Raw genomic sequence first — 15,591 nt, forward strand, 5'->3', positions numbered from 1 at the left:
ATTTTAATTGCTTTTCAAACTAGCAAGTGCTGCTCGTGTCAAATGCTGATAATTGGTTTATGACATGGAGGTATTATAAATTAAGGAGAGGTCAGCGTAGATAATGTGCGTATTACCTGCTGGAGGAAAAATGGTTGGGGAGAAGTGACACTTGGGAGAACCTTGCCTTGGTGTGCGGGAGCTCGCAGTGCTCGAACGCGCCGCCTTAAACAATGGGCCCTGATAGGGAAGGACTGCCTGGAACAATAGCGGTGCTCCAAGTCACTTTATAATTAGAGAAATTACTGAATAATTCAGAACTCCGTGAATGGTTTTTGTTTTCCGGCCCATTAAGTGTTCATGTAAACCTTCAAAATAGAGCTGCATACCTCCTCTCACCTGTCAGCCGTCATGTGTGCTGAGCAAAAGCACGTTTTGTTCCTCGGGCATGTCTCTGGGATGGTGATTAACCCTGGGGATTTGACACAGGCCACTTGTGCTCCAGTGCCAGCTCATCCAGAAGCTTCTTTTCCCTTCCAGCCCTTGCTCCGCTGATTAATGGGCTCCTGTACCACCTAACATGAAGCTGCTTCTCATCGACATCCTGTCCAACACCTTCTTTGCCTTGCTTGTTTCTCAAACCATTCCTCCTTTCCAGCATAGCTCCAGTCTCACTCTGTCCTGATATACCTGGTTATTTTAGACGTGACTTACTACATGTTTCTGTTTCTGCTCTGAGAGTGTGTCAAGGTAAAATGCTCTAAATCAAAGTGACTGAAGTCTTAGGATTTAAATTATTTAGGATTTTAAACAAGTAGCTTCATTTAAGTAGCTGATTTATTTTTGCTCTGTATTGCATCTAATTTATGTCCATAATATTCTTTAGTTAGTAATAATTCAAGTGTCTTGCAAGTGAATACTTTAGATCTATACAACTCTTTGTTAATCAATAATATACTCCTAGCTCTACATACTGCTAGGCTTTAAGACTCTGTGTAAGTATAGTATATGTATAAGACTAAGTAATAAGACATTTTTAAGAGCTACAATGTTTTAAAGTAGATTCATCTTAAATGGCAACAAGCCATAATTTGGATGTTCTTTCTGGGTGCCTGTGACCAGTGTAGTTACTCATTTTAATTAGGGTTACAGGAGGTACAAAGGGAGGCAGCACTAGCGGCTTGGAGCAGCAGAACCTGATGGCTATAGCACAAGACCACGGTCTGGTGTATGAGAGGGATGAGAATTGTGGTGCTCCCTGCTTTCTCATGCGTATCCCACTAACAAGCAATGTCTTATTCTGCCTCTTCTGATGGTGTCTTCAATGCTACATGCAGATTGGACTCTTCCTCTTTTGATGTCTTTGCTTTATGCAGGTTGGAGTGAGTTGGATCCCTCGCAGGATTTGGGTGCTGCTTTATTTAGTTTCTGGATTGCAGAGCCAGATTGCAACCCAGCTACTCTTGAGTAGTGCAGTTCTGGCACATATGAGCACACAACAGTCTTGAAAGCTTTCAAGGTCAGGTAGAGAAGAACCCACACAGAAGCGGCCTTTAAATCATATCAACACCATGGATGTAAGCTTATAAAGCTTGCTGAAACTGTCTTCCTTTGGTCACAATCTGCACTATAACCTGTGCATCTTTTAGGTTTTAAGAGTTTTTCAGTTTTATTGATTTCAAGAAGAATTACATAAACACAAACTGTTAGTGTCCATGCACTTAGGTGCTGTAATGAGGCTTTTCCAAAAACACTTGTATGTACTTCTAGGGACCTAAACTGGTTATTATATGTCCCCATGCCTTCAAGGCTATAAAGTCTGGCTGTAATATCTTTCTATCCCACTTGGTTGCCTGTTTCTAGCCTGTGACTGAGAAATTAACTTTTCTTGGTCTTATTTTCAGTGAATTGGTCCCAGTACAGAAAATAATCTCTGAACAACTGCTGGCTGCGTTGAGACAAACAATCAAAAAAAGTAATTCTGTGCAGCCAATACTGAAGACTATGACTTCGTGGGAAAGGATACAGAAAGAACAGATAAAACTGGTACCACTTCAGCAGTTATAAAAGTATATATGTAGGTATATACTTAAGCTTTATGATGTTTAAATGTACAAGTGTGGTTGAATTGACCTCAGATGGCTAGGAGACACTGAGATTTTTTTTTATAATTTTAGGGTGTTATTTTTTTTACTTATTACATTTTGAAAAGAATTCACTGATATCACTTAACTTTGTCTAAACCCTTATATTAAATCTAGGTTTTAATATTATGACTTCTTAAATTACATCTGAAATTATTATACTTTAATCCTACGAAACTGGGAAATATTTATTTTAATACAGCTTAGTATGAATTTGATTATGCTTGCTTACAGGCAAAATGCTTTCACTGGGTTATTTCTTAAGGAAGGAGAGAGAAATATTTTACTCCTGTAAGAGTATTTCCATTTTAGTGAACATCTAGAATTATTTCAGTTGTAGCCACTAAAAGCATTTCTGCCATAAATGGGAGTCATTGTAATGTGTCCAGTATTAGCAAACAAAATTCTCTTTACATCTCACATCATTCTTAAAGCATGAAGCTTCCATTTGCTATCTGGTTCTTTTTGGTTATTGTTTTCCACACTTGAATATGCTGTGAGCAAACTAAAGAAAAGATTGTGTGCTTGTATTAGGACACTTCCACTGGTAGAATTTGCAACTTCAGCTTAAGCCTCATCCTCTACTGGGCTGATTCCCTACCTTCTTTCTAGTCATATCCTTTGGCCATCACAGGATTTTGGGTGGATCTGGTGAAGCAAATCAATTAGCCCATGTCAGCATTTAGCAGCTATTCCAGCACATCCAGAAGGGGTAAGAGACCAAGTTATTTGGAGGTGACACCTTTACCAGTGGGAGTTTACTGCATTGAGTTTCAGAAGAGATTGATGCTACAGTGGTACACGCAAGTACGTGGGTATCTTTGTCTTCCCTGTTTAAGAAGGAGATAGTTTTTTGTTGTTGTTGTTTTTTTTTTTCTTTAGAAGGAAGGAAAACCTTAGGTCAATAAGTCTGTCTGGGTTTTGTTCGCTTCCATTTATACCTTGGAGACGAGAAAATGGACATGGAGATACACCAGTCTTTCTGCTTTTCCTGTGGAACATCTGGACAAGAGGTAGTGTTATGTATCCACATGGAAGCTGTAAAGTCAGGGCCAAATGAGTGAAGCTCCCAACTTCTGTGATCTCTCTCATGACTTCATAACACCATTTCCTCTTCTTGCTGTCCGGCACTGGTGGAAACATTGCCATAAACAGATCTACTGTAGTAAGTGTGCTTCAGTGGATTAAATATTCCATGTTTAAAACTGAATGGTTGGAGGAAGGTTTTTTTTTTAAACCTGAAGTAACAGGCTTCATTAAGTAAGCAATTGGCAAGTAATATTTTTCTTTTCAACAACTCCATTTACCCTGTGTTAATTTTGATCAGGATTCCAGGTAGACTCCTTAATGTACTACTAACCATTATTTTCTCACCTAGTTTGCTCAGTACTGACAGATAATAGATGATCCTATTACAAATAAATTTGACACTGCATCCATGAAAATGTGAAAATTGGAGTCTCTCATCATTATTTAAAATGTGTGCTCACTCACTCAAATGAGGTATAAGAGTCTACTTTGGAGATAAAGTAGGCCAGATTGCTGGAAAGGCTGCTTCAGTGTCACACAGGTTAATGTAGATGTATTATGTATTTATATAGCCTATAGGAGGATAACTTTTTAGCAAATGATTTGGACTGAATGTGCACTTGATCAGGACCCTCATTAATAACCCATGGCCACACTGTTCTCATAGTGAGAAGTTACCCTTGCAATCATAAAGATTAATTCTGGGGCTGTCTATTGTAGTTTGGGAGAAAGAATCCAAAGAAAGAGACAAGTCGTGTGTTCAGCGCTGAACAGAGATTCGTACAGACTGAGCTATAGTTTGGGATCCTGCGCTGTCCCCGATGTTTTGATTAGGACTGCCTTTCCTTTCAGCCACCGTTCTGGAAATGGGGACAGATGTCTTTTCTCTGCAGGCGAGGGGGGTGTTGCTTTTTGTTACGGCGAGGTGATTTTTACTAAAGACAGTCAGCTACCTGGAAAATGAAGTGTCTGGAATGTGTGCTCACACCAGCAGCACCTCAGCGAGGGCCCTGTGCTGGACTGTGACCTCCATGCTCCAGATACTTGATATGAGCAACCTGTGGGCATCGCCTCTTATCTAATTTGAGGTAATGTAGTCAGAAGGTACTAACTAATATGCTGTTGCACCTAGTGGTATTTAGTGCAAGGGAGGAGGATGTGGTTAAACGGGTAACAATGAACACTTCTACTCATAACTTATTTTCCCTTTTTGTGGATGATCAGAGGCCAACACATTGGAAAGCCTTTGTAGCACAGGCACCTTCAGTTGACTTGTCTTGGCTCATTAGAAAATTTCAGAGCTTACACAGGCCTTTCACATCACTGGATCTGTGCCATTGCAGGTGCCACAGTACAACATGAAATAATTTTGATAGGCCTTCTTTTCAACATCATGTGCCCATAGCATGGTGTTGAGGTTGCATAGCTTCTAAGGGAAATGGATGTGGTCTAGGACCAAAGAGTCATCTGGGCTGGCTGTATGAAGGCAGTCAATGTTTTGAGTCTCTGAATTGTGTGTATGACAAACAAGGACCATAAAACCTCTTTTACACTGGGTAAGGAGAATTCAGATGAGGATGCTGATGGAATGAGGAGCTTGTTCCTTGGAAAGTGTATCACCAGAGAGCTGGAGCTGTGGAGGAGAAGGCTTTTATACTAATCCTGACATCACCCTCAAGGTATGAGGATAAAGCCATGGAAGTAAATGGCAGCATTCCCTGAGCTGGAGTGTGTTCATTGTACGTACTGCCTAAGTAAAGAAGCAGGCGTGCAATGGGCTTATTCAAAGCATTTGATGACAGGATGCAGGACACTGCCTGGGGCTGGAAGGCAAATAACCGTAGTCTTCTCCACGGGTGCTATCTGAGGGTTTCTAAATTAATACCTTCCTGATTGCGCTGGTGCTGGTTTGTGAAACAAAAGCAAGCTCTCTGCTATCTTTGTGGCTGCTGAATTCAAGTATGCTCTAGTCAGAGCTATAAACAAGCATGTCAAGGGAAGCGATTCAGTTCCTTGTGTGGAATATTCACGTCTCTTCACGTTTGGTCAAAGCACCATGAAGACAGCAGTAACTTAGTGACCTGTTCTCATCCTCGTTCGAGGTAGCTATGGAACACCAAGCTTATTGATACAGCCTGTGAGCTGGGAAGAGCTGGAGCTAGCACTGCTGTGGTGTCCCTACACATAACTGAACTTAAGTGATTGCCAGGAAAATGCGAATCCTCTAGGAAAATTCTTTCCCTATGCTCACCTTGTGTGTCGGGGCTGTTTTGGAGTGCTGCTGACCCTTCTTGCAGAAGGTGAGCTCTTTGGCTACCCACTGATGAAAGTTTCTCCGCACCATATGTAAAGAGCCTAAAACCCATGTTTTTACGTAACTTAATTCTTAAATTAAATCTAGCAGCTCGGTTTGAACAGCACGATTGCCTCACTCAACTGAATGAATTCTGTGATAGTCACACATGCTAAAATCAACAATTAACATCAGGAGAACGAATTCTTGCTGTGAAGGAATTACTTTTTTTTCTAATTATTCTCATGGAATCAAAAGTTTGATTGACAGTAACCTGCTCACCTCCCACACTTCCTTTTCTGTCTTCACTTGCTTTCTTCCCTTTCACTAAAGGGGATCTTTTGTAACCGATCTGTTTATTCTGCTGTTTCTTTGGGGATGACAAATTAAGCTACAGATCTTTTTTTAGTGTTGTAACTGGGAGGTGGAGAGAGGAGATTAAGAGCTCCATCATGCCAGTGTGCTGCTGGCAGTCAGCTTTGGAAACAGGTTCATTGCTTTGGAAAAGTGGCCAAGATCTGTGCCTCAAAGGTGCAAGATGTTGAGTCTTGTCATCCTAATATTGATTCGGGGTATAATAAATGGGACCGCTGATAAAGGATTGAGCAAGAGAAATATAATTAGTGCCAATCAACGTGAGCTTATAGAAAATAGATCCTGTCAAGCTAACCTGATGTCTATTAGGTGTTTTTAACGTGTTTGCAAGTTTAGATGATAAGGCATTTGGCTTGATAACACCATTTTGATTAAGAAATTAGCACAAAATAATTTGATGTGATGTATGTGAGCGATGAAATTGAGCTTTCCCAACTTCAGCCTTGTGAAGTTGGTGTCTTACTCTAACCTGATTGTCCTAGGCTCCCTCTGAAGTCAGTGGAGAGGAGGAGAGGGCTATTGCTCCCCTCCTGAGCTGATGCCAGAGGAAGGTGAGCCTGTAGGGACAAAACTCTTGGGTTGCCTTTTTCAGCAATTTGTGTACATCCATGGGAGAAATTCAGGGAGGCTGTACTAAATCTGGGTCTGACCCTGCTGCAGATGTTCCTAGAGTATTGGGTTGAGTTGTGTCTACATCTCAAAGAGTTTGATGGTAGAAGAGTGATGGTGATAGCTTAGGGGTGGAAGGGCATGTCTCTAACCCACTGGGGTTTCTTGCAATCGTTCATTACCCTAGTCCACGTGAAGGAAAGAACTGATTAACTTTTTTTTACGTGGGAAACTTTAAGAAGGGAAGATTCTTCCGTCTGTTGAACAAAAATATAACAAGATTCATTGTCTAGAGATGAAAGCCAAGAAAATTCATAATAAGAAAAAAACAGGTTTTTGACAGCAGGAATAATTAATTACTAAAACCTTTCACCAACTCCCCCAAGGCATCTCTAGAAATTTGGTAATCATGACAGGATTCTTATAATTTTTCTTCCTGAACAAGGCAAGAAATTGAGTCCTGTGCTTTATTTGCAAGAGGATCAGACTAAGTTCAAAAGAGGGCTGCTGAGATTATCTAGTCTGCAAATAGGGTTGGTCCTGAGAAGAGGTTAGGGCTCCTCTGTTCTGTGGTCAACTTGTTCCAAAGTGAGTCAGAAATGAAGGTTGTATTTGAGGAATCAGGTGACATCTGTCTGTCATCCTTGCAGCTCTTCTTTTTGGACATTCAGCTTTAAAAACCTTCGGGGGATACAAGGATGTTGCTGGCCATACCACCCTGTAGCAACATTACCACCATGGCTATATTTTTCCCTTTCCAGCCTACTTTGCTCTTAAATATCGCATGAGGCTATTGCTTTCTCTTGGGGTATAGCCATGTTGATTCAGATTGTAAGCGAAACTGTTGCTTTTGCCCTTTTTGAGTACAGGCTGTTCTTTCTGAGCAATTGATACTGTGAGCTCCCTTCCCGTTTTGCAGTATTAGACCCAACAGAATGAGCTTTTTGGTTTTTTCTTCCTCCCTGCTGTCGCTGGTACATTGTGAACCAAGTGCGGTTCCTGTTGTCTGCTCAGTCTGTCCTCGCATTGTGCAAGGTTTCACATGAGCCACAGCAAATCCTGTTATTTCCTTGGAAGAGCAACTGTCCTGGCTGTTGTCCCTGTCTATTCCTGTCCTGGGGACCAGGACCCCTCCTGTGTGACAGCATTCCTCCTGCACTACAAAAAACACTCTGCGTCTGTCTTCATACCACCTGCCAATGGTTGTGCTACCTGATTCATGAATAAAAACATCTGCACATGGCAAAACAACAGGTTTGTTCTGTTTCTACTCTTTCTATTGATTTTTTTTTCTTTTTTTTTTTTTTTTTTTTTTTTTTTTTTTTTGGACAAATATCTGCAGGAGATCTTGAACCATGGAAAGCTGGTTCATGATGTCAAAGGAGTTGAGGCCTTCTTAGCCTAAAACGCTTCAGTGCTTTGAATGCTTGTCTCTCCAGCTGCTTCAGTGAAGCACTGGAATTGAGAAGATACATTAGTCAACCTGTCCTAAAACTTTCCAGCCTTTTAATTCCAATGCCTTCAAACCCTTTTAGAAAAAGGTATCTTTGCTAGTCTTTGCTTCAATAAGGAAATAAAAGATCTTTCAACACATGTTCTTTCTTATTACCTTCATCAAATCTCCAGCAAAGCCAGTGGACTTCAATGAATTGTGAAGAAGCCGACTCCACTTTAAGGAAATCTGCCCCTTTTACCAGACTGTATGCATTTGTCTTCAAAGAAACCTCACTATTCAGGTGAACAATTTTGAACTGCACGCTGCAGATACATGAGAACCCTGCATTCGTTTGAATAAGCAGCCTTTTCAGCAGTCTTTTTTACATGTGAATATTATGCACATCTCTTTTGAACTCCACGCATCTCAGTAGCTTTCCTTGAGCTTTTCCTGGGGAATAAAAATTAAATAAACTTAGAATGAGTAAGAAAAGTCCTATTCATATCATCACATTTATCTGGTTGAGTCTTGCTACAGAATACCACATAAATGAATGTTGTCTAGATAATGAAATAATGTGTTTGACATGGTTCGGGGGAGTGAAATACATTCTTAGAGGACAAGCTCCTGAAGCGTCTGCCTTTTTCTTTGATGATTTTGCTCATTTGGGCAGGTGTATATGCCTAAACTTAATTTAAAGCATCAGCTAAAAGACAATGGAAGAAAAAGACAAGACATGATAGGCTACTGATGCTGGATGTCTGATCTTCCAGGTGTATAAATCTGTGCGTATTAAGCTCTGATATCTGTATATCTTGCAGCGTTTCTAAGTATTTTTGGAAAAAAAAAAAGTGAGTGTCTGTAAAGTATCTTGGCAAACTTTGCCATAATTGCTCATTGCGTTTGAGTTTGCAAAAATAGCTTTGTTTATGATCTGATATTTTTAATAGCATATTTCACTGTTTCCATTTAAACTTCGAAGTGACATCTTTGTTTTTCCCTTTTGAAGAGCAGCATAATCCAGATGCCTGTCAAAAGAGTTGTTGATGTAGCATTTTGTGAGTAATCCTTCTGTTTGAGTTTTTTTTTTGTTTTGTCAGAAACGTTTGCCAAGCTCTTACAAAGCTTCCCGTGAATATTATTGATGTGTACTTCCTTTTAAAGAAGTGATTATCCATGCAGGCATGCAAGCCGAACAGTTCTAAAGCACAAATGTTTTCTCAAAAGCTACGTAATGTCATAGGAGGAGTTAATTCCTCTCTGCCATGGAACAGAGGGGTACCAAGCTCAGACCGTGTTCCTCTTCCATTTAGCCACCTTAACTCTTTGCTGAAGCACGGGTCAGTGTTCTAGTTTTTGGAGACTTTTTCAAAAGTATTACACTGAATAACCTCAGGGTTGCTGTCAGTCTGCCTAAATCTTTGATGAAGAGATGTTAATAGTTGCTGGCCTGCTTTCAGAGAGATGAGTGTGACTGTGAGGAGCTAAAAGTAAAACATACTGAGTAGTCTTAGGAATTCAGCAATTATCGTTTCAAACCCAGAGCTGCTAGACGGTGAATCCAATGACGCTTTCATTTGGTGCCACTGCAAAATAGTTATATAAATAACTTGCACATTAGGCGTTTACAGACATCCTCCCCTCCAGTCACCTTTCTCAGGTGATGACACAGTCCCAGTGGCATCACGTTAATTTTCTCAGACCATGATGAGGACAGGCAGTTCTCTTCCTGTGCTTTTCCTGAGCACTCCAGGATCCTCTCAGCTTGCAGATCTTCTGGGGTCTCCAGACACGGCAGCCTTTTAGCCTGCTGATTAGCAGTTTTCTGGTAGGGAAAAGAGATTTGTAAATTTTGCAATAAATAATAATTCTGCAATAAATAATAGATCGGGGTCAACGTACAAAATATCTTTCTGTACAGGGCAACACTGTACAGAGCTGTGAACCTTTCCCAAAAGGTGTTTGAGGTCAAGTGGAGTTATGAAGACTTAATGTCCTTCTTTCAGCCCTGTATTATTACTTTTTTGTCTGTCCCAGCCTGCAATGCTTGGCTGTGGCTGTGCATAACTTCAGAGCCTACGTAGCTTCTTGTGGGATCCACCATTGTTCCCTTTTTAAACCACTTTCACAGTGTGTGGCAACAGAAGAGGTCAGAGCAGGTGGTAGGGAGATTTTCCTTGGTAGAGCTGGAATAGCTAAATGCAATCAAGATGCTGGGACTGCACAGCTGGTAGTCCCCAGCCTGAGCAGTATTGAGAGCTTTAGGAATGCCAGCCTGTCCCTCCCTCCATGCCTGTTGTAATTCCCAGTTGTGCTGTGGCTGAGAAAGGCAACTTTTTTTGTTGTTTTGCCAGATACACTGCTTATAAGAACCCTTCTTTTACTGCTTATAAAACCACTTAGGCTCCCTATTAAGTGTTTATATGGGAGTCTTTTTTTCCCCCAATTTGCTTTCCTTTGCCTTCCTTATTTGCAAGAAGTGTTTGCTCCAGCTGTGCCTCTCTCAAGTTGTTTTTTTCCCTTCCATTGCCCCTGCCCAAAGCTGTGGTGTGTGGTATAGGGGCAGGTGTTTGCCATACATCACAGCTTATAAAGGGCATTTCTAAGGCATTGGCTGCTTCACAGGTGATCTGTAGCTTGTCTGCACAGGCAGGTTTCTGTAAAAGCTTTTTGCATAAAACCTTTTCTGATTAATTAACCTAAAATAAGTGTCTCTGTGTCCTTGGTTTTATCCTTCCTCTCCAAATACTCTCCTGACTGTCACAGCTGGGTGCTGCACAGTGCATGGCACCGCTGAGATCGGTGCCTTGGGTCCCTGCCGCAGGCTGCAGCATGAACTCTGCATCGGGGAGCTCTGAAATAAGCCCTGAGGGATTCCTCAGCTGCTCCCTGCTTTCCAGGACTCTGCATGATATAGAAAAGCAAACACAAGCCATTCCCTACCCAGAGACCAGCTTCTGCCTATTTTCTTTACTCTTTGTCTTCCTTCCCAAAGAAGCCTGCTGCTTCGGGAAGGAAAACTTCCTTGAACCCTTAATCTTGCCAGTCGTTGCTCAACACCTTTGGCTTTGTTCTAAAGACACAGCCTTCCACTTTGCTTTTCCCTGCATTTTGGAAGCTGTTCAACTTCCTCCTGGCAAGTGCAGTTGTATCGCAGTAGGCAAGTGGTTGCTAACGCTCTCCTGCTTTCTTCTTGTCTTTCCTTCTTGTTTTCTAGTTCTGCGGATGCTGCACAAAGTGAGGCACATCTCCCGATGCCTGGTCCTGTTTGGCCCAGGAAAGCACTGATTGTTTGTTTGTTTGTTTTTTCCAACAGTCTTGTTACAGTACTGAGTTGCTGAATGTTGCTCCTTGCTCCTCAGCTTGCTTTAGATCATGAGGACATTATTATAAGTCCGTATACACTGCTCACACCTTGTGCAGCTCTTGGTGGATGAGCTGGTCAGACTTACTGCCCTTGGAGCTCTGAAAGATGGTTTTTCTGCATTAGATTTTTTTTTTTTTGACTTGACTTGTGAAATAATTCTCTCCCTTACCATTCCTTGGCATTTGGAGACTTCTTTTCTAACATACTTAAAGTGGAAGCAAGGTGAGCTTTTTATTTTCTGTGTGCAGCCACTATAGCTCATGATTTGCTGGGGCAGAATCGTTGTATTTTACCCATCCCAGAAGAGCTGATATTTGGGGGAATCCCAGTGATATACTTTCTTTCTACAAAAGATCCAGACCTGCTCTTAACTACCCCAGCATCTCTGCTTATTGCGTTTCCTCGTGAAGAAGCTTGGGTCGATGGGGTTATGTGAGACCACACCAACTTCTCATTTTATCTGGATGCAGCCTCCTGAAAGCTCTACCCCAAGCGAAGAGTTGCTAACTTTGTAAAAGTTGCTACGATGATGGAATGTCTAAAGCTGATGTCTGGTTTCCAATATATTGCTTCAGGTCTTTTTAATTTAGAAGCTTAGGTACTGTACAGGATATATGACTTACCTGTTTCGAGGCTGTTAGGTTCCTAAAGGAGAGACTGGCCTCTGCAAGATACCTTCAACTTCATAAAGTATTGATATAGGGAAGCGAGTCTCTACCTTCAAAGACAGTAAACTATGATGAGAGAGGGCAACTCTTGGTTTTAGATGCTTAAAGCTTCTTGCTTTATTTCTGCATCTCCAGTTCCAGTATTTTATTCTAGTGGTTCTGACTTGTCTGCCAGACGTTACTCTCCTCACTCCTCCTCAACGTGAACTGCAGTTAAGTTTTGATAATATCAAAATCCTTTCCTACAACAGCCAAGACTTCCTAAAAAGGGGGGAAAGAAGCCAACCAAAGCTTTATAAATGTAAATTGCAGTACATTAAACTGTAAAGACCATTAATTTTGTCTTTATGTTGTCTCAAGTAATAATTTTGACTCCTCTTTGGAACTGTCTGTCCAGGAGGAAGGAAACAGATTCTGAACTTCAGCCTGCCTTGTGTACCATTTTCACGGTGATGGATTATTGCTTTTCTTGTTCCTTTTTTCCTTCTGATCTTCCTTTCTTCAAATATCCCGTATCCAGCTGTGAGGTGTGCTTTGCTTTTCCCTATGGCAGTGCTACCTAGAGTCTGCAGTAACACTTTGTAGATGTTCTTCACGTCTTTCATTTTTGAGGTGGGGAAATAAAAAAGTTTCCTTTATGTAAAACAACTATCGGTCTATTAGGTTAGTCCTCTTCCCTATCAGAAACCCATTTCATTTTTTTATTGCTGTGAAAGCCTCTTCTTTGGTTCTGCAAAGTCTGTGCTTGCCCTTGAACGAGAAGCCCGAGATGGGTTTGAGAAGTGGATGTTTCCCTAAGGAGAGCTTCCAGTGCAGCCTTGGCCTGGTGTTGCCCTTGGAGATGATGGGGTAACTGTGATACGATGATTCACTATGCAAAAGAGAAATGACTCCCTTGAGTTTTTTTCTGTCCTTTCCGTAAACTTCGCTATGAAAACTGTGCTCTATGAAAAACAGAAAAACAAACCCAACCAAAAAAAAAAAAAAAGCTTCTATTTTTGTTCGAGCCTTTTCAGGCGGTTCATGATAAATTCTTTAGGCATGTCGCAAAAGTCAGAAATACTCAGTTGAAATGTCTCGGCAATGCATCTGAGAAGCATTATATAAATGAATAGACCAGCTCTTTGAGAAGCCTCAACTCCAAAATGAGTCGAACCCTGTAAACAAAGCAGGCTAACGAGGAGAATGTAGCACAGCATGACAGAAGACGGGAATGGAGGGGGATAATGCAAACTAGACACTTGTCTATCTGCGCGGTCCCCAGGCCTTTCATGTACTCGTTACTTTATTGTCTTGCTTTTCAAGTAACTAACCTGCAGCTGGCTAGTACTTGTGGAGAGATCTGTTTTTTTTTCCTGCAGAAAACAAGAACTAAATTGTAGAACTAAATGGTTTGTCTGTTTGCTCTGAGATGTCTTTGGGGTTGTCAGCTGGCCCTACTCCCATCACTCCTTGTAATGTTATTATTTTTTCCCCCTTCCCCTTTGTACTTCGTGCACTGCAGTCAGCTCTCGTTGGAGGTCATTGCAACGTGATTTGATCAGCTCATCAAGCCAAAGTTGCTGTATGCTTCATTTACAGAATTATGTTGGAGTCTATCAGTTGTTTTAAATTCTCCTAAAGCAATATATCATGGCCCAACGGAGCTCATGGCTTGGCAGACCCGCTGAGTGTCCTTGGATCCATTATGTGGTTCTTCCACGTGCTTCTGTTTCCTGTTACTTTACCATCCTCAGTTATGGACCATAAGCTCTTGAGTGCTCAGCCAGTTTAGGGCTTTTACAAGGGAATGGATTTCTTTTAAATAGCCTGACCAAATTTAAACGTAGAAAGAGTTGTACAAATATCCTGTAATAATATGGTAGCAGGACAGGGAGATGTCTTCCAAGAGGTTTTGAGTGGTAAGCTTTCCATAGCTTGCAGGTAGGATTGCTCTACTAACTCAAAATATTATAATTATACAAAACATTAAGTTTATATAAAATGAAATTTACATGCAATGAAAGAGGCTAAAGCTGAGGTAATGGGAGAGAAACCTGATGGCTTTGTTCAAGGGGAGTGCACTGTGAACTTTAATTCATATCAACTCATTTACTCATCTGCATTTCTCTTGTCACTGTAAGAATCTTCTTTGTAGAGCCTGAAACTCCAGTGCTAAAAATGTGAAATCAATAGGTGCTGTTATATCCACTTAAAAAAAATATATTGTATTGATTTGCAGATAATAACAGCAGTTCATTCCTGCAGGATTACATTCCACTTCCTGTCATGGAGATTACTCCCTTATATATTAAATCTGAGATGGAGAACATAGGTATAAAACTGCTTTACTTTAATGAATAGTCATTTTACTCTGGGCACTAAAATGAGATATTTCTTTAAATTTATCTCCAGGGATTATTTTTATTTCCCGGGCAAACCCTGTGTTACCAAAGACTCTACAACGCTATTAAACTTTTAAATAATCTCGCCTTGCCTCATTCTTGCAAGTGCTTGAACTTGTCCTCTCTTTGATAGCAACTAATTAAGCAAAATATCATGCTCTTTCTGGTCTCCTCCACATCCTTGATCAGAGGGTTAACACCGTGTTATCTCGGGTATTAGATGCTCTTTGCTAAACCCTAAGAATCTACCAGCATCCAACTCCCCGTGCTCCGTAACAGAGTTCTGTCACCTTCAGAGGATTAAATTCTTCGTGCCGATCATGGTGGCATGTATCATCTCCCATTGTGCAGCTATTTTTTTCTTGTGCTGTGGCTCGTTTGAAGGCTATTCTTATTAAGCATAGGTGACTTCATCTTTGTGTGTTAAAATAATTCTTCTCTACTCTTTCTAGGTAATCTGGCTTCTCAGAAACCTCCTGCTAAATGCAAGGGTTTGCTGTCCTGTTTACTGACTGTTACACCTGAGGCTGATTTTGATACAGATTCTGGATATCATAGGGTAAGTGTGCAGTTATCTGTTTTTTTTTGTGTGTTTTTTTTTCCTCTTTTGTGCTCTTGTCCACTTAACACAAACGTAGTTTGGGTTATGCTTTCCCTTTCAGTGACTGCAGCAAATCCCTGTCAGAACGTTTGCAACCGACCATCTGTGTTACACTTGGAAAAATAATGTAGTAGGATGAATGCTAGTGCTGTAAACCTGATAAAAGGTATTTGAATTGGGTTGTACATCTCCTAGAGGGAGCAAAGTTTGTCTCTGCAGACTTGCAAGTCTATATCTTATAAAACTGCAAAAAGCTGTAAGCCACTTATTCAAGGGTAGTGATCATTTTGAGTTTTAAGCTATAAAATACACTTGCATCTCTGTATTACAAATGAAACATTCTGTATAACACAATTACAGTCTTGCAGACTTCACAAATACGTGTCAGAAGGCAGAGTCTACCTCTCTGGACCTGCTGGCTGTACTCTTGCTAATGCAGCCCAGGATGGATGCATTAACTGTTTGTTGCACGGGTGTATTTCTGGCTCAAGTTCGATGTGTTATCTGCCAAGACCACTAAGTCCTTTTGTCTCCTAATTTGAATCTGTTTAATTTTTCTCACACTGTTGTACAATTCTAGTGCTAGCTGTTCCCTCAGATTCTTTACTGTACACCTCAGCATCCCCAACATCTTGGTTGTAACCTTTCTGTCAGCCTCTTCCCACAAATAGGTTTGTACTACACGTTGGAAACCTATCTTCATGGAT

The 15,591-nt window shown here is 40.9% G+C and overlaps 1 protein-coding gene across 8 annotated transcripts in view; it reads left to right on the forward strand.

The window, feature by feature from the left end:
- The window catches only part of KLHL29 (kelch like family member 29), a 387,462-nt gene that overhangs the window by 49,277 nt on the left and 322,594 nt on the right, over window positions 1-15,591 (forward strand). For 5 of the 8 annotated variants that reach the window (XM_072036502.1, XM_072036506.1, XM_072036497.1 and 2 more), the window contains exon 2: window positions 14,736-14,842. The exons of 1 other annotated variant lie outside the window; for it this stretch is intronic. The gene's annotated coding sequence lies outside the window, so the exon portion shown is untranslated. Of the gene's footprint in view, window positions 1-1,883; window positions 2,057-14,735; window positions 14,843-15,591 lie in introns of all 8 variants that reach the window. 2 more of the 8 variants (XM_072036500.1, XM_072036498.1) reach the window with 1 other exon arrangement.

Source organism: Anas platyrhynchos, chromosome 3, assembly GCF_047663525.1.
Source record: "Anas platyrhynchos isolate ZD024472 breed Pekin duck chromosome 3, IASCAAS_PekinDuck_T2T, whole genome shotgun sequence".
Classification (NCBI taxonomy): Eukaryota; Metazoa; Chordata; class Aves; order Anseriformes; family Anatidae; genus Anas; species Anas platyrhynchos.